The sequence below is a fragment of the Argentina silus genome, assembly GCF_951799395.1.
Source record: "Argentina silus genome assembly, chromosome: 3".
In the NCBI taxonomy this organism is placed as follows: Eukaryota; Metazoa; Chordata; class Actinopteri; order Argentiniformes; family Argentinidae; genus Argentina; species Argentina silus.
Window position 1 is genome coordinate 31,266,654 of NC_139657.1, and position 25,472 is coordinate 31,292,125.

A 25,472-nucleotide genomic window follows, 5' to 3' on the forward strand; every position below is an offset into this window, starting at 1 on the left:
ACAGTAGATGAACTGAATTGCTTTGTGATTATTTCCTGTCATGTCAGACCACGTTAACGACATTAGCGTTTAATAGTTTTTCGCCACCTGTTGCTAGGCAGAATTCATACCCAATATAATTTGCGTGAGGTTTTCCCTGCTTACGCCAAACACGCTCACGTTGTTCCCCTCGCAACGATGGGGCAGAGTGCTCCGCTGCCCCACAGCAGAGAGACGGGACAGGGAGCGCAGTCCGCACACACTAGTAATTACTAGTAATTAGTAATTACTCCAAAAACAGCACTATACGAATTATGAGTCAAGTTTATTATATTTATACACACCAATTTCACCATTTAATCTATTTTGTATTAAATATAAAAGACTTATTATTATTACTAATAAAAAATAGGACTAATAATTGTTTCGTATTTGTAATGTACTTTATGAGACTTTATGTTTGTAATGTACTTTATAAAGAAAAAAAACCTGTATATCCCCAAATTTGATTCTATGCAATATGTTTTTTCAAATGTTGTATTTGTCTTGTAGGCTACTTTTGTGTAAGCCGTATATTGTGGGTAAAATGCACTATAAATTCAAATGAACTTAAACTTAAATGTGTATTGCAGTGGAATCCTAACTCGAGATCCGCGTGTAAATCGAATCAATTTCCCATTGACATGAATGCAAGATTTACGCGCGCGGATTTGGAGTTAGGATTCCACCCAAAATGCGTTGCTATTGGTATCATTATGACGTTGATATGTACACAGAATTGAGAATGTTCTGCAATAATACACAAAGTTCTTGAACTTTTAGTTTAGTGGCATAACGAGCTAAGACGCAACCTGAACCTGTGCAATCAGTATTACCAGAGTGAGATATAAAGAGATTATAACCGGAAGATTCGGCTCTTATACACAGCCTACTGACTGAGGTAGGCTAATGTAGGCCAGAGATGTAGTATAGTTGACATATAGTATAGTTTTATAACACTTGTATTTGTAAATACTTGAGACGGCATAGGCCGACTACCTTTACAGCATTTGGACAAGGGACGCGTAAAAATGTCACTGAGAGATATCTGTCACTAGGAGATGATATTCCCATTAAGTCGAATTCAGCGTTGGATATTTCTATATGCCTAAAAACTCACATCTTTAGAAAGGCCTCCCTTTAGGTCCTGTCCTCTTGTTGTTGTTAGTGTTTTGTTTGTGTTTTTGTTTGTGTGTCTATTGCACTCAACTGCACAGGCTTTGAAATTGTCGGCTACAAATGAAAAACACATTCCAAATAAAATATATTTTTTATTATTATTATGAGAGACCTAAATGCATGAATTGAATTAGGGCTATTTTAATTTTGCCGAGGTCTTCTGCTTATTAGCCTATAGGCTCCTACCTGTACCAGGCCGATTCCAGTTAATAAAATGTGCCCATTATATGGCCACTGATATTTGACCTGTTGGCCACAATTGTAGGCTATATTTCAAGGCGTGTCAACAAACATAGCCAGCCAACCCACACTGGAAGCTTTTGCTGACTCTAACATAGGCCTCTGACAGGACCAAGTCACTTCGAACCATTGCATCGAACGCTGATAAGAGTTGTTAGGCAGTGAATTACCATGATAGTCATTCCAAACCCATTATGACGCCAGCCGAACGCACATTATAGATAATAACATTTCTTTGCTGCCAATCGGTGTACTGGTATTTGTTGACTGATTCAGAAGGGCAAACTCAAAGATTGTTATCCCTTTCTCATTTGGGGAATCTTTCTGACATTCCTGTTGCATTATAGTATGGGTGTGTGGAGATTATTTCAATCATTTTTGTTTGTGTTCTATCTACTGTAGGTGCATAAAAACAATGGAGGTGAAAATATATATGAGTATTGAGGATATCAGGAAGGAGCATGAGAGGATTAAGACAGAGAAGGCAGAGTTTGAGAAAAAGATAGAGGAATATGAGAAACAAAAGAGAAGGGACCAAAAAGTTAGGCAGAGGGAGGAGGAGATCCTGGCCAGAAAGGCAGAAAGACTGCAGGAGGACAGGAATGAGTTCAATAGGGAGAGGGAGGAGATGGACAGTGGGATCAAGATCCTCATGATGGAGATTGAGAAAGAGAAGGAGTCCTCAAAGGAGATACTTAGAAAGGCTGAGAAGGCAGAGGCAGAGTTAAATATGATGAGGAAGGAGAGCGTGAAAATCCAAAGAGACGGACAGAAGGTGGAGCAAGAAATGCTCAGGATGTGGAAGGAGAAGGAGACATTTCTCAAGGCCAAGAAACAGATGGAGAAAGAGATGGAGAAAAATATGGTGGCAGTCAAGAGGAGAGAGGCCCTGGTGATGGAGGCCGAAGAAAGACTTAAACTGAGCAAGGAAAAAGAGAAGGAAGAGCAGGAGGAGGAGACCTCAAAAGAGATGCTTAGAAAGACAGAGAAGGTCGGAGCAGAGTTGCAAATGATAAAGAAGGAGTGGATGAAAATCAAAAGAGACGGGCAAGATGTGGAGCGAGAAATGCTCAAGATGTGGAAGGAGAAGGAGACATTTAAAAAGGATAAGAAACAGATGGAGAAAGAGATAGAGGCCATCAAGAGGAGAGAGGCCCTGGTGATGGTGGCTGAAGAAAGAGCGAAACAGAGTCTGGAAAAAGAGAAGCTAGAACAGAAGAGGGAGACATTGAAGAAGGTGAGCATGGTGACGATTAGAGAGATGGTAGAGAACCTATAGACTAAGTAGATGAAGGTGATTGTTGCTAGTTTTACTATAGCATTTAGTCCATGACCTTCAACTCTCAGTTGAATTTGTCCAATTCTTGTCTCACCTTGCACTCCCCTCTGATGTTACTTTTTTAATTTCAGATGAACGATGGCTCCAGATATGCCCCAACCCTCATGTTCTCGTTGAGAGCGACTCCTCTGATGGCTCAGCTGGTACACAATCAGGCAAACCAGGGGACGAGCCTTTCTGTCAAAAGCCTTGTTGATGTGGCCCTGGCTGAGAGCGTGTGGGGGTGCAGAGATAAGACAGGGGACTGCACATGCCGACACCGTTAGCCTGGAAACCTCAACACAATTGGCCGCTATTTAGTGCTATGTGTGCTTCCCTTTCCCTTCACTCAAATGTTGTGGATGACATGTACATAAAGCTATACACTGGTGCAGGTGTGATGTTATGAGAGCTTTAGCATTTAGCATTTCCTGTGTCCAGGCGTTCTATTCACTTCTAATAGGACAAATGAAGGTACACTTGCCTCATAAGGCTCATTCTTGTTTCATTTGTCCTATTAGCTCCTACTGACCTCACTTTACACAGACACAGAGGAGGAGAGACTCAGACTCATTAGAAGTTTATTACTGGATCAGTTTACAAAACAAAACAAAACTGCATGGAGCGTACAGTACAGCAGAGCTTGGAGTACCAGACATGAACACACACCTCACATGCACACACACATCGGAGCTGTCACAGTGGTATACCTTGGATCACACACAGACACACACACACACACACACACACACACACACACACACTCACTCTCTCTCAGGGCTGCATGCGGATAGCTCCATCCAGTTTGTTGACCTCTCCATTGATCATGGGGTTCTCGACCAGTGATGTCACCAGGTGGGCAAACTCTGCAGGGTCTCCCAGGCGCGAGGGGAAGAGCACTTGGCGGGCCAGGAATGAACGCACCTTCTCAGGTTAACCCGCCAGGAGAGGAGTGGAGAACAGACCTAAGGAGAGGGAGAGAGAGGTTGTCTGATATGGAGAGGAAGGGGGGGGGGGGAGGAGTGTGTGAAAGAGTGCGTATGTATGTGTGTGTGTTTACTGACTGGGTGCGATGGTGACCACACGGATGTCCATGGGTGCCAGGTCTCGGGCGATGGGTAGAGTCATCCCAACAATACCCCCCTTAGAGGCTGAATACGCAGCCTGACCCACCTACATAGAGAGAGAGTGAGAGTGAAGGAAGGGGCTGTTGAGACAGTGTTTGTGTGTGTGTGTGTGTGTGTGTGTGTGTGTGTATGTGTGTGTGTGTGTGTGTGTGTGTGTGTGTGTGTGTGCGTGCGTGCATGGTGCAATGGAGGTCTTGGCGATCTGTTGGTTTTTGTGTGTGATTGGCTGACGGTACTGCAGCATGTTGACCTCTTCCTCACTGCAGGGTCTACTTCAGTTGGAGCAGTCAGAGAGCACAGCCTGGGCCCCTGCAACCAAACATACACCCTGAAATATGGTTTGGACAAAGGATCCCAATGTCAAGATAATATTGCTGTAGGGAGGCTCGTCTATGACACAATACCATGTGGAAATGTCAATGATTTTCTAAAGATGAGTGGATAGTGGATAGTGGATAGTGGATAGTGCCTGGTGAGGTCGCAGACTTCAGGCAGATTGTTGACCTAATACGAAACATTAGTATTTTATTTGGACATTATATGATACTTTTGAAGCCCTGAAATAGTGGGAGTATGTTTACAAATGTTTTTTTAAAAACCCATTGAATTAAAGTTGAGAATCTCTACTTTGACCCCATAATAATTGTTTGATTTCAAATCCAAGTGTAGAGCTAAAAGAACAGAAAATGCTTCCTCTTTCCAATACTTATGAAGAGCACTGTATTCATGTTAATCAGTTGCTTCATTACTGTAATATGTGATGTGTTTTGAACTAGTATTTTGAAATACTGTTTTTAGGAGCCAATGATATAAAACAAGTGCATACATGTAAAGAACATAACACATTTTTAGAGGAGTTCAAATATGTAAAATTCAGTATTACTCGAAAGAAAATATTTGCCCAAAAATATTTGCCCCATAGTCCTTCTTGAATCAATGGGTCTGCAAACTATTAAAACCCGATAGGGATCAAACAGGCAGCAACTATTAGCAGGATGTTAAGATAAAGGCCGACAATAACATCACTGAGTTTTGCCCTCTGCGCAGGGATCCCCTTTCAATCATTCACTAGCCATGGCTTCAACTTCACCTCTCACATACTCTTTCGCCTGTGTTTCATGATCTGAAACACAGGTGTCATGACGGGATAAAATAATCACTTCAGCAGACGTGTCCGGGGTTACTCAGAAGAAGCGATTGAACCTGTAAAGATGGGTTACCTTCCGTACTTCTCCACCGAGACATGGACTCTCCTTGCCTTACTCATCTCTCTGATCGGAGTGTAAGAAGTTTTAATAAAAAATATTATTTGTTAGTTAGTTAGTTGTGATAATACATACAAATGATAGTATTGATAATTACAGTTATCTAACAGTTTCAATGATACCTATGACTTGATCGTTTTGCTTTTGTTTCAAGTCAGATTGTTGATTTATATTTATTCTGACCAGGTATGGATACTGGCCATATGGAATATTCAAAAAACTAGGCATTCCTAGTCCTAAACCCATCCCTTTCCTCGGGACGATAATGGGATATAAGAAGGTTTGTAGAGATTAAGCCCATAAACAACAACATTGTAGACTCATCCATGATGTGTGTTGTTGTGGTGAAAGCCATGGGAGCTGAATATGAATTGTTTTACCCAGAAAAATGGGCAATAAAGCTTTTGAACGAAAACGAAAAGAGAGGAGTGAGAGCCGGTCTGTAGTGGAAAAGGGCCATCATAGACTAAGCCACAGTTCAGGTTTATGACAAGCATTTATGAACTGGCTATTTTTTATTTTTATTTTTTTGTTCCCAGGGTGGTTTCACCAATTTTGACACAGAGAGCTTCCAGAAATATGGGAAACTGTGGGGCTGAGTCTGCTAAACTGATCCTGGTTATTGTTAACTATGATGGATATATGTATCTCTCAGTGTCTACAGTATACACTCTTAAACCAGGCGGACACCGTGCGATTTTCACAAACACAGACGATCCAACCGACGAAATGGTCTCATACACCAAGACAAATGATCTGTCTTGATGCAAGTACACTGCCCAAGCAACAATTTCATGCTTCCACATTAATAATTTGAATCTGTTATTGAGCGATTTAAGTTTTAAGCTTTTAAGTATTCTGTAGTATGGTCCCAAACACAACTTGTGCGTTGCCAATGTTTGACAACATCCTGGATTCTCATTGGTTGAGGCTCCTATATTGCCTCTGAGCACGTCTCAAACTGCATGAATAAAGAGGAGCCACGACATGTCAGAATTCAAATCGGAAGTGATTGTGTCTTCCCTCCATGTCATTGAAAGGGCAAAAATGTAATTAAAAAAAAAAAGAAAAAAAGAAAAAAATAAATCTTATGGGTTCCATTTGCAGTGCCCTGCGTAAGTAATGGTCCAAGCATTTTTTCTTCTTTTGCATTATGCAAATGTCCAAATTAAGCACTCATGTTCAGTATTTGGTCCCCAATCCTTTGTATGCAAAAGTGCAAAAGTCTGTGACCCATTGACCCAACCAGACGCTGGGTATCTTCTCTGGTAATGCTCTGCCAGACCTATACTGCAGCGATTGTTGTTTGTTTTTTTAGGATGTTTTGCCCTCCTCTTCAGCAAATTAAATGCATGTTCTATAGGATTCTATAGGATTCTCTTTTTGGCCCTGAATAATTTCCTAGTTGCTATGGCAGTATGTTTTGGGTCATTGTCCTGCTGTATGGTGAAATGCCGTCCAATGAGTTTGGAGCAATTAACTTGTACTTGGACTGACAAGATGTTTCTGAACACTTCTGAATTCATCCTCATCAAAGGAGACAAGTGAGCCAGTTACAGTGGAAGCCATACATGCCCAAGCCATAACACCCCCTCCCCCATATTTCACAGATGATGTGGGATGCTGTGGATATTGGGCAGTTCCTTTTTTTCTCCACACTTTACACTTGCCATCACTCTGGTACATGTTTTTCCAGAACTCTGCAGGCTCTTTTAGGTACTTTTTAGCAAACCGTAACCTGGCCAGCCTGTTTTTGTGGCCAAGTAGTGGTTTGCACCTTGCAGTGTAGCCTCTGTAGTTCTGCTGGTGAAGTCTTCTGCGGATGGTAGTCTCTGACTCATTGACGCCTACCTCCTGGAGAGTGTTCCTAATCTATGGGGCAGTTTTTTTATTTTTTTATTTTTTATTATGGTGAGCATTCTTTGGTTATCCACTAGAAGTCTTCCTTGCCATTTGCGATTTCTTAGCTCACCAGTGCTTTCTTTCCTTTTAATGAAGTTCCAAACTGTTGATTTTGGTAGGTTTAAGGTTTTGGCTATGTTTCATTTTTTTCTGATATTTCAGCATCATAATGGCTTCCCTGACTTTCAATAACATCTCTTTGGTCCTCATGTTGACAAGACACCAATAGCAGACTGCACAAATTATGTGATGGAACACACCTGACGAACACACCTGTCAAGCCAATTGTCCCATCACTTTAGTGTAGCCTGAAATAGGGGGATTATGCATAAAAGTGTTGTAATTTCTGAATGATAAACCAATATATACACAAATAACATCAAATAAAAGATGAGAATCTCTACGTTCTCATTTCAACTCCAAAAAGAAGAAAAAATGCTTCACTGTCCCATTACTTTCGCACGGTACTGTATAACCTTCTGTGGAAAAGGGTTCTACATGGAACCCAAAAGGTTTCTTCAAAGGGAGAGTGGAAGAAGAACCCTTTTTGGTTCTAGGTAGCACTTTTTTTCTAAGAGTGCAGGATCTGTGATGGGTCTGTCTGTCTCTATCTACGGTATATTCGCTTGAATGCCACAGCCTATTTGAGTATTGTTGCTGACCATGTGCATCCCTTCATGGCCACAATTGACCCATCTTCTAATGGCTACTTCCAGCATGATAATGCACCATGTCACAAAGCAAAAGTTGTCTTAAACTGGTTTCATGAACATGACAATGAGTTCAGTGTTCTTCAGTGGCCTTCCCAGGATCTGAATCCAATAGAACACCTTTGGGATGTGGTAGAACGGGAGATTCACATCTTGAAAGTGAACCTGAAAAATCTGCAGGAATTGAGTGATGCAATCATGTCATCATGGACCAGAATCTCAAAGGAATGTTTCCAACATCTTGTGGAATCAATGCCACGAAGAATTGAGGCTATCTTTGTTTTTGCTGGTGTGTAGGATCTATGATGGCCGTCAGCCCATCCTGTGTATCATGGACACAGCCATGATCAAAACCATACTCATCAAGGAATGCAACTCCCTTTTCACTAACAGGAGGGTAATACGCTGAATTGAAGTTGTTGTATGGGGAAAAAAACATAAGGACTCCTTAAATAGATAATATCATTGTTATTATAGCATTATTAATAGTAGGTTAATCTTGCAGTATATAATTATTATTATTTTTCTAGAATATCTATCTCAAAGGGCCTCTGTATGACGCCGTGTTTATCGCTGAGGATGATGCATGGAGACGGATCCGCAGTGTCCTGTCTCCCTCCTTCACCAGTGGGCGGATCAAAGAGGTACAGTCCCATCTCTCCTCTCCTTCTTTCATTCATTCCTTTATACAACACAAATAAATGAATGACTAACAACTCTGATGCGCGCGCGTGTGTGTGTGTGTGTGTGTGTGTGTGTGTGTGTGTGTGTGTGTGTGTGTGTGTGTGTGTGTGAGAGTGTGTGTGTGATTTGTACTATGTGTATAGTGTGTATTCATTGTTGTTTGTTGTTGTGTGAAGCAGCAACTTTAATTAATTAATCCAAGACAAATTTTCATCCGGGACAATAAAGTGTATTTGATCTTATCTTCGATAAGTTCAGTGGTCAGATGACAGAGTATAGAATAATAGTTCATCTTTGGAGTCACTTATTCTTTGACATAATGTATCCTGTATGGATGTATATTCTCAGGCTATATAAACATTAAAATAATTCCTGTTTCAAACATGATATTAATATATGTTTTGCACATATTAATCCACGTATCAATCATGATATTTTTCCATGTATCCTTCCCAACTCAGATGCTCAGGATCATGAAGCAGCACTCTGGTAACTTGGTCAGCAATCTGAAGAAGACGGCTGATAACGATGAGCCCATTGAACTAAAGGAGTGAGTATTTATCTCCGAGACGATAAGGTGAATTTGTAATTTCAGTGAACTCCCCGTTTAATTTTGTAGTTGTGGTTCTGGTAGTCAGAGATTGTGTGGTTGTGTTCCAGGTTCTTTGGACCATACAGTATGGATGTGGTCGTCAGTACTTCATTCAGTGTCGACATCGACTCCCTCCACAACCCCTCCGACCCCTTTGTGACCAACATCAAGAAAATGCTCAAGTTTGACATCTTCAGCCCACTGTTCCTCACAGTCGGTACAACTGCCCCCATATAACTTTCAGTCATTTTGTGCTTAATAAATGAAGCTATTGATTTCATTGATTAGACTGACATAAACCACACTGCCAATGGTTTGCGCTCTACTCATTTGACAAACACATGGGCCCTGTCCAGAACCAACCTCTAGTTCCTAAATGCTGGACACTTGGAGATCTGAGTGGATTGGATACAGAAGTGTCTAGGGATAGAGCCTAGGAGTTGTTTCTGGACAGGGCTGTGCATTGAATAGGATTGGAGTCACGTATCATGGTATTTCCTGTTCCTGTTTATAACCGTGGCATTTCCTGTCCGTCCAGCATTCTTCCCCTTCATGGGTCCTGTTATGGCAAACAAGGAGGTATCCCTATTCCCTGCCTCGGTCACAGATTTCTTCTACGCTGTCTTTCAGAAGATCAAGTCCAATCGCGTGGCTAGCACCAGGAAGGTATGTAAATATATCTGATCAAATATACGATCTTCAGCCAGTATTGTGTAATACAATTGTAGAGATTTGGTAGCATCTGGTAGTTCTCATGTGATTTTGATCTGACGTAAGCCTGCTTCCAGAGTCGGGTAGATTTCCTGCAGCTGATGATAGACTCGCAGAAAGACAGCAACTCAAAGGGAGAGGAGCAGAGTAAAGGTGCCTGCCTTAAACACACACACACACACACACACACACACACACACACACACACACACACACACACACACACACACACACTGTATACTAGCATCTAACACACACACATACAGTACCTGCCTCAAACACCTATACCTACAAACACACCTACCACCCCATTTCTCCCATCATCATAGGATTGAGTGACCATGAGATCTTGTCCCAGGCAATGATGTTCATCTTTGCTGGCTATGAGACCACCAGTAGCTCTCTGTCCTTCCTGGCCTACAATCTGGCAACCAACCCTCACATCATGACCAAGCTGCAGGAGGAGATAGACACTGTGTTTCCCAACAAGGTAACCCCTCTGCAGACTCCTATATAGTACTATTCATGTGGAACAGGTGATAGTGACAGTGACAGTGTGATAGTGACATGATAGTGACAGTGTTTTAGAGGGTACTGATGAGTGTGTAACCCCTGTGCACTGCAGACTCCTACAGATGGTTAGATAGGTGACAGTATTTTGCAGTGTGCTAATGTGTCTGTAGCATCCCTGTGCAGACTTCTGCCCAGTATTATTCATTTGAAACAGGAAGTAGATAGGTGTTGTTGGAATCTTCAGAATAGTTAAAAGGCCAGTACCTGAGGACCTGAGGGATCTACAGGGTATATACCTTAAAAGCATGTCTGACATGCAGTGGTGTGCATGACCATAGAGTGATTTCTAAACTAATACAATTATCTTAAAATAAATTATAAAACTAACAGGTAATCAGTGCAGAGACTTGTGTGATATGTGCTCTCCATCTGACTCGTGCTGCTGCATTTTGTATCATTTGCCAAGAGCTTTCTTTGGTCGACCAGACAGGAGAGTGTTACAGTAATCAAGGTTGCTAGTAATACAAGCATGCATTCGTCTCTCAGTGTCAGCCTGGGAGAGGAAAGGTTGCACCTTTACAGCTGTGTTCTGTAAAGGTCCATGTAATATTCAAGCGTTCTAAAAGCTTCCTAACGGTTGTAATGGCTATCTTTAATCGGTAGCGATCAGGGAACAAGATCCCTTATAATAAATCCCTTATGAATAAATATTTCATTTACGAACGCTGTTTTGGTTCGGAAAACACGCTTTTTAAAATGCAGTGTCCTACCTGACATTCGGTTTGCATATAAACATGTTGTGAGTGCCAGGGGTGTTCTAGGGGAGTAGACTGACCTTTCTCTGGTGGCTGCCTCTCCCAATCGTGTGCGCATGTAGAAACACAACAGCTAATGTCCAACACTGCAAGTTCATTTCGGGGGGATATATTATTATTAGGGAGGATGTTGTTGTTTGGACAACTTCAGACAGAATTCCTCCACGATGGCAGATTTCCGGCAAACTTACTTACTCTTCTTTAAGTGATACAAATATGTTTTAGTCACATTCTTGATATGGGTTTCAAAATTAAGATCTGAGTCAATGGTAACACCTTGTTTTTTTGCCTGGTGCTTAGTGTTACTGTAAGTAGTGTCTTTAAGTGTGCAGACAGTTTGACTAGGACAAGGACAAAGAGCATTTTGGCATCAGCATTAATTAATTAATTCTAAGGTCATTAAGAACCTAGTTAATAACTTAACAACATAGTGCTATCTCAGTGCTATGATCGGCACAAAAGCCAGATTGGAACATGTCAAAGGTACAGTTGGGAAGAAGGAGATTATTTAACAGTTTGAACACCTTTTTTTCAAGAATTATTATTTTTTTGCTTAAAAAGGGAAGGTTGGAGATTGGCCTAAAATCGCAAAGGACTGAAGAGTCTAAGTTACTTTTCTTCAGGAGGGGTTTCACCATGGTAGTTTTAGGTGCAGATGAACAGACCCCCACTTTGCTGAGCATTTCTGTATGACCACTGCAAAAGAGTTCATAGTGCTTCCATGTGGTGGAAGGTGGGGTAACAAGTCATCAAACACATCTTCAGGTCTTGCCTGAGTGATCCTCCTCACCTAATATTGGTTCTCTTATCTCAGAAGTATGTTGCAAATTCCTCACATTTGTAGGTGGAGAGCAGATCACCAGGTGTCTTGTGGGCGGGATTTATAAGGCTGTCAATCGTTGAAAAGAGCACTGTTTGAGTTGTTATGATTCATTATCAATTTTGAGAAATGATCCCGTCTGTCTCGGCATTTTTTTATTGCCTTATTAAAAGCAGAAAGATGCTCTCGAAGAATATCAAGGTGGACCTGCAGTTTTTGTCCGCTCAGACTTTCTGCAAATTCTTTTAAATTTGGCCACAGCCTTTTTCAGTTTGACTGGTGCTACAGAGTCGATAGTTGCCCTTAGTTTGGTGTTGAAGCTGGTTGCTAAATCATTATCACAGGAGGAAGCTGTTGATGGTGTACTATTCATATTCATATTCATCATGAAATTCTCATCTGCTCAGCGACATGGCTAGATAAATAATAGAGTGAAAATATATTTTTCCCCACTTCTAATAGACTGACATGCATTCATGTTTAGCCAGGTTTCAGATAAAAACATTACAGTGCAGCTTTCGCTCTGAGATAAGATCAATAAAGGTTTTGCCAGATAGGGACCTAATATTCAAAAGCACCATGGTAATGTTCTCTGGGCTGTTCGGTGCTGCCCGGCCACAGTTAATGGAATGGATACCAAGTTATTCACATTTGAACCACCTGACAGTTTTCTTGTAGTCTGTCGACTGTGATAGGAAATAATAGACTGTAGCACATTCAGTATTCCAAGCAGTCAATCCACTAAAAGCAGCCCAGTTTAGTGGCATTTTGACTTCTGATTGATCCTTGTGTACATCTATCATTTACATTGTTCAGTGGAATCTAAATGTATTTTCTTCTAACTATCAAGATAACATTATTTAGCGATTTTTTTGTTTATTCATGTATAACAAAAAAGCAAGACACTATTACACACGTACATTGAAAGTAATGGCGTTCTGTATGCGGGTGTCATGAAATTAGGCTATGCAGATTAGAATAAGTACAGTACTGTGTTCATTTCCCAAAAAAAGAACACAAAAAACTAACAGCTCTTCAGATTTGCAACGAAAAATAGTTAGTTCTGGGTTTCGGCTACGTGAACGACCAATCACTAGTGCTCATGTGAGTGTAATATCCCTGTGCAGGCTCCTATCCAGTACGAGGCTCTGATGCAGATGGACTATCTAGACAGCGTGATCAACGAGTCTCTCAGGTTGTACCCCATCGACTTGAAAGAGTCGCCAAGAAATCTGTTGAGATCAGCGGCATCACCATCCCCAAGGGTATGGTTGTCATGATACCCATCTGGACCTTGCACCGTGACCCCGATGTGTGGGAAGACCCAGAGGAGTTCAAACCAGAGAGGTAATGGGCCACATCTTAACCACAACCACAATATCAATCACAACAGCAACGATAAGAGCAGTGTTCCACAAACAACCATAAAACAAACCTAAATGCGACGACCAAACACAAACAGGTTTCTTCAACCATGTATAACCATCATATTACTGTGATTTAATTGATATGTTCTTTAACCCCTACACCGTGTGTAGGTTCAGTAAGGAGAACAAGGAGAGCATCGACCCATACACCTACATGCCGTTCGGGTTGGGCCCACGGAACTGTATCGGGATGCGATTCACTCTGGTATTGATGAAACTGGCGATGGTGGAGATTCTACAGAGGTTCAACTTCACCGTCTGCAAAGAGACAGAGGTGAGACAAAATAATGATACAATGATTGTAAATATAATTTTGTACCTATGACTTTGTTGCGTTTCTATATGTAGCAGAGGTGATTTTGGAATCACACTCGCGTGATGAGGTAGCCCTGCCTGAGACATGTAAACTGAAGTGTCGCCCTCAGACCTTGAGGATGTCCTCTTGGCTTAATAGTAGCGTTTGTGTCTTCCACATGGGAGACCCGGGTTTGAACCCCCATACTACAATTCTGTACTTGCGTACTGCATGAGTATGTACTCCCCATTTAATTTCCCAGATTGAATTTTTCAGTACTAGGCGCCAATCATCCTCAGTATAGGCTACCTACTAAATGATGGAAGTGTGAGATTTAAAAAAAAGCTATTTGTATTTCTGCAAAACTCCCTCGAGACTTCATAGGGCCATTTTAATGTATGTCGACCCAAGAGAGGTTGTCCAGGAGTTTGAGTTTATTTGAATTTATAGTGCAATGCTACCCGAACGTAACAGTGACACTGTGTTAGGTAACATTCATAGTGTAACGCTGACATCTGTTTTACTCGTTCCTTCATACTTTAACTGTGTGTCAACTCTCACCAGATCCCCATTGAGATGGACCTGTTCCGCTGCCAGGAGTCCAACGACAACCAGCTCAAAGCAGACAGCCAGTGATGAGGATCTGCCCTGCTGCAGGTCTCTCAGTTATTATGTTACACATAGATCTAGGATCAGCCCCAACACTGGCTACTTTCAAAAATGGGAAAAAATAAAAAAAAGGGCTTCGCTTTTGCCTTAAATTGAAACTAAATTGGCGCTAATAATTGCACTGTGACCCTAAAATGCACTGTGACTTTTATTCTTTTTTTTATGTCTTTTATGCGTTTTTATTCTAATTTTTCTTTCATGCTCTTTCCTTTTTATCTATTTTACGTAAAGCACTTTGAATTGCCTCTGTGTATGAAATGTGCTATATAAATAAACTTGCCTTGCCTTGCCTTGCCTTGCCTCGCCTCTGGGCTCTGCTGCTACTGTATGCTGCTCTCTTTGTATCTGTCTATTAGTGGAGGTCCAGGACTCGTTGTACAGAGACAGTTGTTGTCTGTCGTCTGCAGTGCAGGGATTTGCATGTGACTTGTGTATGTTTTGTACTTGTCTGGTAGTGGGTCTCTATCATCACGCTAAAAACGTGTGTATAATCACAAACTAAATCATAACATGAGAATGAACAACATGCCATCAAAACATGACAATAAATAGGTGTTAGATTAGATTCAACTTTATTGTCATTGTGCAGAGTACAAGTACAGAGACAACGAAATGCAGTTAGCGTCTAACCAGAAGTGCAAAAAAGCAGAAAAGTGCAATGTGAACAATATATACAGGTAGAGCAGTATAAGCAATATATGAGCAGTATAAGTAGTGCAGTATAAGCAGTATATGAGCAGTATAAGTAGTGCAGTATAAGCAGTATATGAGCAGTATAAGCAATATATGAGCAGTATAAGTAGTGCAGTATAAGCAGTATATGAGCAGTATAAGCAGTATATGAGCAGTATAAGTAGTGCAGTATAAGCAATATATGTATTAACAGTAACATTATAAGCAGAATAAATATAGAATGCAGTATGAACAGTATAAGCAGTATATGAGCTGTATAAGTAGTGCAGTTACCAATGTATTGGGTCTATCTATGGGTATCGTAGTGCAGCAGTAGTCAAAATGTACCTGCATTTTATCGGTTGAAGTGCCATCTCATCTGTCATAAGATTTGACTTGTAAAACTGAAAAGTAGGATACAACTAATAGCCTAAATGTATAAACACAGACCACAACCAAAAAACAACATGGGAAAATCGTTTACGCATCCTCTGCAGCAGGAACAGTGCAGAGAAAAAGTATGTACAGTAAACCCCATAACTGAATACACTTCATACGCTTCAGCGCGACATAGAACGCCTATACTGCAACAAAGTAAAAAGATGAGACAGACACGTGTCTTCAATAACTTGCATGTTTAATCAAAATACAAGCATTCGGCACATCGTTAACTTGTAGGAAAGTTTAATCAGGTTTTATCAATTGTATTATTTTAAATGTGAAATAAATATCATCAGTGCAGAGGCTATAACACACTACAAAAGTCACATTAAATCACGGAAAGTAGGCTAGGCTAATTAACGGAACTATATGATTATACAGCCCAAGCCCAGTCCAGGGTTCTGAAAGCGACAAGTAACAAGTGTGCCCATCAACTGTCTAGATATTAGGCCTATACGTAACATTTAGTCCTCCACTTTATATCACAGCCAGTATAACGTTTAAAATGACTACAAAACAAAAGCAATATAGTCTACAGTGAACGGCGCATTGTCCATTTGTCATACATGTCCAAACAGACCCGCTCACTTGAATAGGAAAGTAGCGCGGCGGATACTGTTGAAATCCATCTGTCCCTGGATCAATGCATTTTCAATGGAAAGCATGTCAAGGCCGTTCAGTCGCTGGTGTCTGTTCTGTTCTGACAGATGTATAATGTCTTTGAATCCAGCCGATGCCCAAATAGTCTCCACCAAAAATCATACATGGGAAACAGAACAGCGCATGTTTCGAGGTGGTAGCGGTTAGCCATCTCTTTTTGTCAAACCATTCCTGTTGGCCCTAAACGTTTTATCTCCAACTTCTCTTCCAAAGGCAATGTACTGAACCGCATGGTCAACAAATAATCTACACGATTCATTGTGAAAACTTTAGCTAGCTAGCATTAGCGATAGACGTACAGTAGATGAACTGAATTGCTTTGTGATTATTTCCTGTCATGTCAGACCACGTTAACGACATTAGCGTTTAATAGTTTTTCGCCACCTGTTGCTAGGCAGAATTCATACCCAATATAATTTGCGTGAGGTTTTCCCTGCTTACGCCAATCACGCTCACGTTGTTCCCCTCGCAACGATGGGGCAAGAGTGCTCCGCTGCCCCACAGCAGAAAGACGGGACAGGGAGCGCAGTCCGCACACACTAGTAATTACTAGTAATTAGTAATTACTCCAAAAACAGCACTATACGGATTATGAGTCAAGTTTTATATATTTATACACACCAATTTCACCATTTAATCTATTTTGTATTAAATATAAAATACTTATTATTATTACTAATAAAAAATATGACTAATAATTGTTTCGTATTTGTAATGTACTTTATGAGACTTTATGTTTGTAATGTACTTTATAAAGAAAAAAACCCTGTATATCCCCAAATTTGATTCTATGCAATATGTTTTTTCAAATGTTGTATTTGTCTTGTAGGCTACTTTTGTGTAAGCCGTATATTGTGGGTAAAATGCACTATAAATTCAAATGAACTTAAACTTAAATGTGTATTGCAGTGGAATCCTAACTCGAGATCCGCGTGTAAATCGAATCAATTTCCCATTGACATGAATGCAAGATTTACGCGCGCGGATTTGGAGTTAGGATTCCACCCAAAATGCGTTGCTATTGGTATCATTATGACGTTGATATGTACACAGAATTGAGAATGTTCTGCAATAATACACAAAGTTCTTGAACTTTTAGTTCAGTGGCATAACGAGCTAAGACGCAACCTGAACCTGTGCAATCAGTATTACCAGAGTGAGATATAAAGAGATTATAACCGGAAGATTCGGCGCTTATACACAGCCTACTGACTGAGGTAGGCTAATGTAGGCCAGAGATGTAGTATAGTTGACATATAGTATAGTTTTATAACACTTGTATTTGTAAATACTTGAGACTGCATAGGCCGACTACCTTTACAGCATTTGGACAAGGGACGCGTAAAAATGTCACTGAGAGATATCTGTCACTAGGAGATGATATTCCCATTAAGTCGAATTCAGCGTTGGATATTTCTATATGCCTAAAAACTCACATCTTTAGAAAGGCCTTCCTTTAGGTCCTGTCCTCTTGTTGTTGTTAGTGTTTTGTTTGTGTTTTTGTTTGTGTGTCTATTGCACTCAACTGCACAGGCTTTGAAATTGTTGGCTACAAATGAAAAACACATTCCAAATCAAATATATTTTTTATTATTATTAGAGACCTAAATGCATGAATTGAATTAGGGCTATTTTAATTTTGCGGAGGTCTTCTGCTTGTTAGCCTATAGGCTCCTACCTGTACCAGGCCAATTCCAGTTAATGAAATGTGCCCATTATATGGCCACTGATATTTGACCTGTTGACCACAATTGTAGGCTATATTTCAAGGCGTGTCAACAAACATAGCCAGCCAACCCACACTGGAAGCTTTTGCTGACTCTAACATAGGCCTCTGACAGGACCAAGTCACTTCGAACCATTGCATCGAACGCTGATAAGAGTTGTTAGGCAGTGAATTACCATGATAGTCATTCCAAACCCATTATGACGCCAGCCGAACGCACATTATAGATAATAACATTTCTTTGCTGCCAATCGGTGTACTGGTATTTGTTGACTGATTCAGAAGGGCAGACTCAAAGATTGTTATACCATTCTCATTTGGGGAATCTTTCTGACATTCCTGTTGCATTATAGTATGGGTGTGTGGAGATTATTTCAATCATTTTTGTTTGTGTTCTATCTACTGTAGGTGCATAAAAACAATGGAGGTGAAAATATATATGAGTATTGAGGATATCAGGAAGGAGCATGAGAGGATTAAGACAGAGAAGGCAGAGTTTGAGAAAAAGATAGAGGAATATGAGAAACAAATGAGAAGGGACCAAAAAGTTAGGCAGAGGGAGGAGGAGATCCTGGCCAGAAAGGCAGAAAGACTGCAGGAGGACAGGAATGAGTTCAATAGGGAGAGGGAGGAGATGGACAGTGGGATCAAGATCCTCATGATGGAGATTGAGAAAGAGAAGGAGTCCTCAAAGGAGATACTTAGAACGGCTGAGAAGGCAGAGGCAGAGTTAAATATGATGAGGAAGGAGAGCGTGAAAATCCAAAGAGACGGACAGAAGGTGGAGCAAGAAATGCTCAGGATGTGGAAGGAGAAGGAGACATTTCTCAAGGCCAAGAAACAGATGGAGAAAGAGATGGAGAAAAATATGGTGGCAGTCAGGAGGAGAGAGGCCCTGGTGATGGAGGCCGAAGAAAGACTTAAACTGAGCAAGGAAAAAGAGAAGGAAGAGCAGGAGAAGGAGACCTCAAAGGAGATGCTTAGAAAGACAGAGAAGGTCGGAGCAGAGTTGCAAATGATAAAGAAGTAGTGGATGAAAATCAAAAGAGACGGGCAGAAGGTGGAGCAAGAAATGCTTGGGATGTGGAAGGAGAAGGAGACATTTCTCAAGGCCAAGAAACAGATGGAAAAAGAAATGGAGGCAGTCAAGAGGAGAGAGGCCCTGGTGATGGTGGCTGAAGAAAGAGCGAAACAGAGTCTGGAAAAAGAGAAGCTAGAACAGGAGAGGGAGACATTGAAGAAGGTGAGCATGGTGACGATTAGAGAGATGGTAGAGAACCTATAGACTAAGTAGATGAAGGTGATTGTTGCTAGTTTTACTATAGCATTTAGTCCATGACCTTCAACTCTCAGTTGAATTTGTCCAATTCTTGTCTCACCTTGCACTCCCCTCTGATGTTACTTTTTTAATTTCAGATGAATGATGGCTCCAGATATGCAGATATGCCCCAACCCTCATGTTCTCTGATGGCTCAGCTGGTACACAATCAGGCAAACCAGGGGACGAGCCTTTCTGTCAAAAGCCTTGTTGATGTGGCCCTGGCTGAGAGCGTGTGGGGGTGCAGAGATAAGACAGGGGACTGCACATGCCGACACCGTTAGCCTGGAAACCTCAACACAATTGGCCGCTATTTAGGGATACATAGCAAATCAATTTATATAGTTGTCTTAAGTTCAATAAATTAAGTTGAACATTAAATTAAATTGACTTCCTTTCTCTACCACTGTGACTGCTTGTGGCATTTATTATTATAGAAAGTCTTACTTGTGATGACCGTGATGTATGTAGCTGAAGATGAATGTAGCTATTTATTTTAAGTCGCTCTGGATAAGAGCTTCTGCTAAATTACTCAAACGTAGGCCTAAAGTACATCCGTAAAATAATGTATCCATTTCCTGTTAACCATCTCTAAACCCTAGATGGCAGTATTTACTCTTACACCAGAAACGTGACCAGTTGCACGTGTGGATGCAGAATAAATAGCCCTCCCAGTCTGTTTCTGCAAGGAACTTCTAATTTATGGATTCTCTACATATGTTGAGAGTCTTGTCAAGTCTGAATATGTTAGAGTTGGGGTTTGTCCTCTACCTCCAAATATAAACGAGGACAATCACTTTGTTTTTCATACAGGTACCACTATTGTATGTATTTCTATTATCAAGGTTTCTATTACTTTACCATACTATGAAACTAATTGAATATGTTTTTAAGCGTCCAAAAAGCATTGATACCATTTCCAAGCACTCCAAGAATCATTTTGCGTTGCTGCTACAGCAGCCGCGCAATGTCAACACTTTACACACGCACTGGTGTAGCATGTAACATTAAAATCCATCAACTTCATATCAAACCATTGATGATTGGTGAACTTGTTGGATCAGTTAAGGCCTGTGCCAGAAATCAGTACACACACCAATCACACAATGGGACTATAACAGACACATACAGTGCATTCTGAAAGTATTCAGACCCCTTCACTTTTTCCCCATTATGTTATGTTACAGCCTTATTTTAAAATAGATTAAATTATTAATCTAATCATTAATCTACACACAATACGCAATAATGACAAAGGTGCTTCAACAAAGAACTGAGTAAAGGGTCTCAATACTTATGTAAAGGTGATATTTCAGTTTTTTATTTTGAATAAATTAGCAACAATTTCTAAAAACCTGTTTTCACTTTGTCATCATGGGGTATTGTGTGTCGATTGATGAGGAAAAAAAAATGTTGAATCCATTTTAGAATAAGGCTGTAACATCACAAAATGTGGAAAAAGTTAAAGGGTCTGAATACTTTCCGAGAGCACTGTATTTACATCTTGATTCACAGAATCACGCCTTGTACACACTTGCAAGTGATAGCAACGCCCATCACCTGTCCCAATAAAGAGATGCTCCAAGCGCACCATTTCATCCTTTCCACTCTTCACTCTCTGACTGTCTGAAGTGTACTGTAGTTGTGTTGTTGTAGCTGGCTACACCTCAGCCTATGATTCTCACGGGGCGTTAGATTGTCTCTGATAGAATCCTACGGTTCAGCTCGACATTCAACGACGATTTTCACCTTCTGAGCACCTGTTAACTCTCTGAGCTAGCAGGCTAACCTGTGAGCTCTCAATTCTTTGTTATTGTTGAACCCTAGCTCAACAATAATTCCTCAGGTTATTATTATAACTTGCTAGGTCATATGTGTAGGCTACAGCTAGCACTTGGGACGGTCGGCTAACTAAGTTACTTGTTGTTTCCGGACAGCTGAGAACCTTGGCTAGCTTTGACAAGCTAATATTGAGAAATATTAGCACCCTGTTTGCAGGAGGGTTGGCCAGCTTGTGTTTGTAGCCCTGGGACTACTGAGCACTTTCTAGTTTGACATAATTCCTAGTTAGTTACCTCGTATAATGATCTAGAATATGCCAGTTCTCTCTAGTGTGAGACCAGTGCCATATCTAACTATGCGGGTACCAGTTCCCTGTGGTAGCACGTGGGTGGAGTAATGCTGAGGTGTGCTGATATTGTACCTGCTTGTTGCTTCGTGCGCTGTATCTAAACTAGTCAACTACACTATCTACAACTACACTGTCTATCACAACTAAGTCAACTAATAAACATGGGCTACGCATATCTTAAACATGCCTGTGTCTGTGTGTTTGTGTGTGTGTGTGTGTGTGTGTGTGTGTGTGTTTGCATACATGTGTTTTTTCGGGGATGCATAGAAAGTCTTCCAGCTGTTCCAATGAGAACATCCATCCATAGACCTATGCATTTAATTCTAGTTTGTTTATAACTAAGAGGAAGACACAGTTATCATCAAAAACCACTAGTTATCATCAAAAATGATGGTCACAGTTTGCTAAAAAAAAGTACCTAAAAAGCCTGCAGAGGTCTCGTAAAAATGAAAGTTTGGAGAAAAAAGGATCTGCCCAAGATTTACAGCATACCACCTCATCTGTGAAACATGGTGCAGGGGGTGTTAGGTTTGGGCATGTATAGTTGCCATTAGAACTTGTTAACTTGTCTTAATTGATGATTGTACCTGCTGACGGCAGCAGCAGAATGTATTCTGAAGTGCACAGAAACATCTTGTCTGCTTGAGTGCAAGCAAATGCGTCCAAATGCATTGGATGGTGCCACACCATACAATAAAACAATGCCATAGCCAAAACACTGCCATAGCAACTAGTGGAAAGATCTTGATTGGCCAAGTCAATCTTCAGATTAAAATTCAATTGAACATGCATTACATTTCCCTAATGATAAGAATTTAGGCAAAAAGACCTCAAAACAAACAACAACTGAAGATGGCTGCAGTACAGGCCTAGCAGAGCATCACCAAAGAAGATGCCCAGCGTCTGGTAGGGTTAGTGGGTTGCAGACTTCAGGCAGTTATTGTCCACTAAATACTAGTGGATTGTCCACTAAATACTAAACATGACTGCTTCATATGGACATTTGATAAGTCTGTCCCATTACTTTTGGGTACACTGAAATAGGGGGACTATGCATAAAAAGTGGGGTAATTTTTGAATGGTGAAACCAATGTGTACACAAATACCGTCAAATAAAAGCTGAGAATCTCTACTTGTAATAATTGTTTAATTTCAAATCTAAACGTTTGGAGTATAGAGCCGAAAGAACAAAAAATGTTTTGTTGTCCCATTACTTACACAGGCAGGGGTTTGGGAAAGTGAACAACATTTGATGGTGAATACATACTGTATGTCAAACCCCAGCCTGACCACTCCGTTCTTCCACCTCGGCTGGCCGCCTCTAAGAAGATGGAGTGGTTGCGCTAGTTGGTCACGGCTTTTCACTGTCTTGGCACCCCGGTGGTGGAACGAGCTTCCCAGTGCGGTCAGGACTGCAGAGTCACTACCTATCTTCCGCCGTAGATAGAAGACCCATCTCTTCAGGCTACATCTTGACTGTCCCTCCTAAAGACCTCTTCACCTTCCACTACCCACCTGTACAGTACCTCTAATGTAAAGCATTTTTAAAAAGCATTGTGACTACCAATGGCCCATCTGCTAAATGTCAAAAATTTAAATGTAAATGTGGTGAAAATGGGTGAAGTGTCTAGCCCCAAATTTACAAAAAATGGTTAGGGCATAAACCCAATATTTTCATGTTTTATTCATTTTTCCAGAGAACAGATTGGTGTTGAATTGTGGGATATATGAAGGATTGCCCCTTTTAAAAGGCTACCCATTTTTAATTGGCAATTAGGGCACTTGAAATTAGCCAAATAAGCCACCTTTTTGGAGTGGTAGGGTCTCTCTCTGATAACCCCCCCCCCCCCCCCCCCCTAAAAAGTACCACATAGGTTCTTGACATCAAAGATGAGCATGGAAATTAACAGGCCATGTAGCAATTAAGCTTATTTTATTTTCTCGTGCATGAGGTTATTCGCAGGTTACCTAAATGTTAACCTCGTCCTCAGGCTATCGCTCACAGTGCATATAAGTCTGGAATAACGACGACTCAAACCTGGCCGTAGGGTGATTACTGATTAAAGTACTTGTTATTATTTGATTTCAGCTAATCACACGGCTGCAAGGTGTAGCTTCTTATCAGAAATGTGTGGAATGTGCTGTGGAAGATGATTGATCCGAGGTAAAGCCAATGGCTATGCCCCGTCCCTGTTTTTGACGCTCTTGCTCTTGGCTTAATGAAAGCCAATGAAGTTTAACGCATTGGTCCAACAGACCTTTCGGGCATTTGGGCGGAAGTGTCTGGGAACGAGACTACTTAAATCTTAACATAATATTAACATAATCTTCAGCAGTACATGCTAAGCACAGTGTATCTATGAGAAGATATTCAGCAGTTTGCTCGTACAAAAGTCCTACAATTCCGAAGCGAGTATAAACCAAGGCAATAATTAATATTAAATACATTTAAATACATTCATAAAGTTCTTCATAACCAACATCAGGGAGATGTGACCAGAGAGGTGGTTGAGTGGATCCTGGCTATAAGGGCACACTCTTGCCAACACACATTCTGGTGTGACATGTGCGATGTCTTATTGATCTATGTTGCTTTGGCTGTCTCCATGTGTGGATCATTGTAATCAGGGGTGGGGCTGGCCTTTTAAACACCTGTGCTTTGTTTCATTCAGGGAAAACAAAGAGATTTTTAACATTTCTTTTAAAGAGACAACACACATTTTCTGCCATGCCTCTGTCAATTGATTTGGCTTTAATCAATGGTTTCTTCTTGATGTTGTGTACATGTTTTCATGCCTATGTCACCTTTCAGAGGAAATCAAGGAACCTATCCAGATCTGATGTCGTATTAGATGAGTCAAACCCTGTCAGAACATAATTTGCTTTTGCTAGATTCTTTTCTTTTCTTTTGTCTAGTATTGGTATACATGGTCGAAATGATGCACTCATGTTTAGTATTTGGTCGACAATACTTTGTATGCAATAACCGTCTGGGACCCATTGACCCCACCAGGTGCTGGGTATCTTCTCTGGTGATATTCTGCCAGGCCAGCCATCCTTTTGCCAGGTCTTTTTGCCCAAAATCTTACCATCAGAAAATGAAATGCATGTTCAATAGGATTTAAATCCAAACATTGACATGGCCAGTCAAGAACTTTCCACTTTTTCGCCCTGAAAATCTCCCTAGCTCCAATGGCAGTATGTTTTGGGTCATTGTCTTACTGTATGATGAAGCGCCATCCAATGAATTTGGAAGCATTGTTTTTACTCGACCAGACAAGATATTTCTGTACACTTCAGAATACATTCTGCTGCTACTGTCAGCAGTAACATCATCAATTATGATAAGTTAGCAAGTTCTAGTGGCAGCTATACATGCCCAAACCATAGCATCCCCTCCACCATGTTTCACAGATGAGATGGTATGCTGTAAACCTTGGGCAGATCCTTTTTTCTCCAAACTTTCCTCTTGCAATCACTCTGATAATATTCATCTTATCTGTCCACAAGACTTTTTTCCACACCTCTGCAGGCTTTTTAGGTACTTCTTAGCAAACTGTAACCCGGCTATCCTTTTTAAGAATAACTAGTGGTTTGCATCTTGCAGTGAAGCCTCAGCCATTTGCGATTGCTGAGCTCATCAGTGCTTGATTTTGGCAAGTCTAAGGTTTTGACTATGTTTCAGATTTTTCAGCTTTCACCATTTGTCAATTCCTTTGCTATTGTAATGTATCTAACACCTTGTCCTTTGTTGGGAATGATATTTAAGGAGAGGGACAGCGAGATATTCTTTGAGTTTTGGGTTAGGCCCATCACGGGCATCATTCTCCCGCGTTGTCCTTGACGCACGTTAACGTATGGTTAAAACTTACAGACGTATGTTGTTTTAAATTGTGTTAAATTGGTTATTTTGTTGATACTCTATTCTCATTCTTCCTATGGGCATTAATGTGATGTTGTGCGCTCGATAAAGGTTCTGTTAATCAGGGCTGGCTCTAGCCATTTTGGTGCCCAAGCATTTTTCCTTCTTTTGCATTATCAAATGTCTAAATTAAGCACTCATGTTTAGTATTTGGTCCCCAATCCTTTGTATGCAAAAGTGCAAAAGTCTGTGACCCATTGACCCAACCAGACGCTGGGTATCTTCTCTGGTAATGCTATGTTGCAGCGACTGTTGTTGTTTTTTTAGGATGTTTTGCCCTAAGTCTCCTCTTGAGCAAATGAAATGCATGTTCTATA

The 25,472-nt window shown here is 40.8% G+C and overlaps 1 pseudogene across 1 annotated transcript in view; it reads left to right on the forward strand.

Annotated features, from left to right (window-relative positions):
- The window catches only part of LOC310802304 (cytochrome P450 3A27-like), an 84,726-nt pseudogene that overhangs the window by 12,727 nt on the left and 46,527 nt on the right, over positions 1 to 25,472 (forward strand). The window contains exons 2-9 of the transcript in view: positions 8,057 to 8,156; positions 8,290 to 8,403; positions 8,905 to 8,993; positions 9,104 to 9,239; positions 9,830 to 9,899; positions 10,076 to 10,236; positions 13,022 to 13,241; positions 13,433 to 13,595. The product of the transcript in view is annotated as a cytochrome P450 3A27-like (transcript). The remainder of the gene's footprint in view (positions 1 to 8,056; positions 8,157 to 8,289; positions 8,404 to 8,904; positions 8,994 to 9,103; positions 9,240 to 9,829; positions 9,900 to 10,075; positions 10,237 to 13,021; positions 13,242 to 13,432; positions 13,596 to 25,472) is intronic.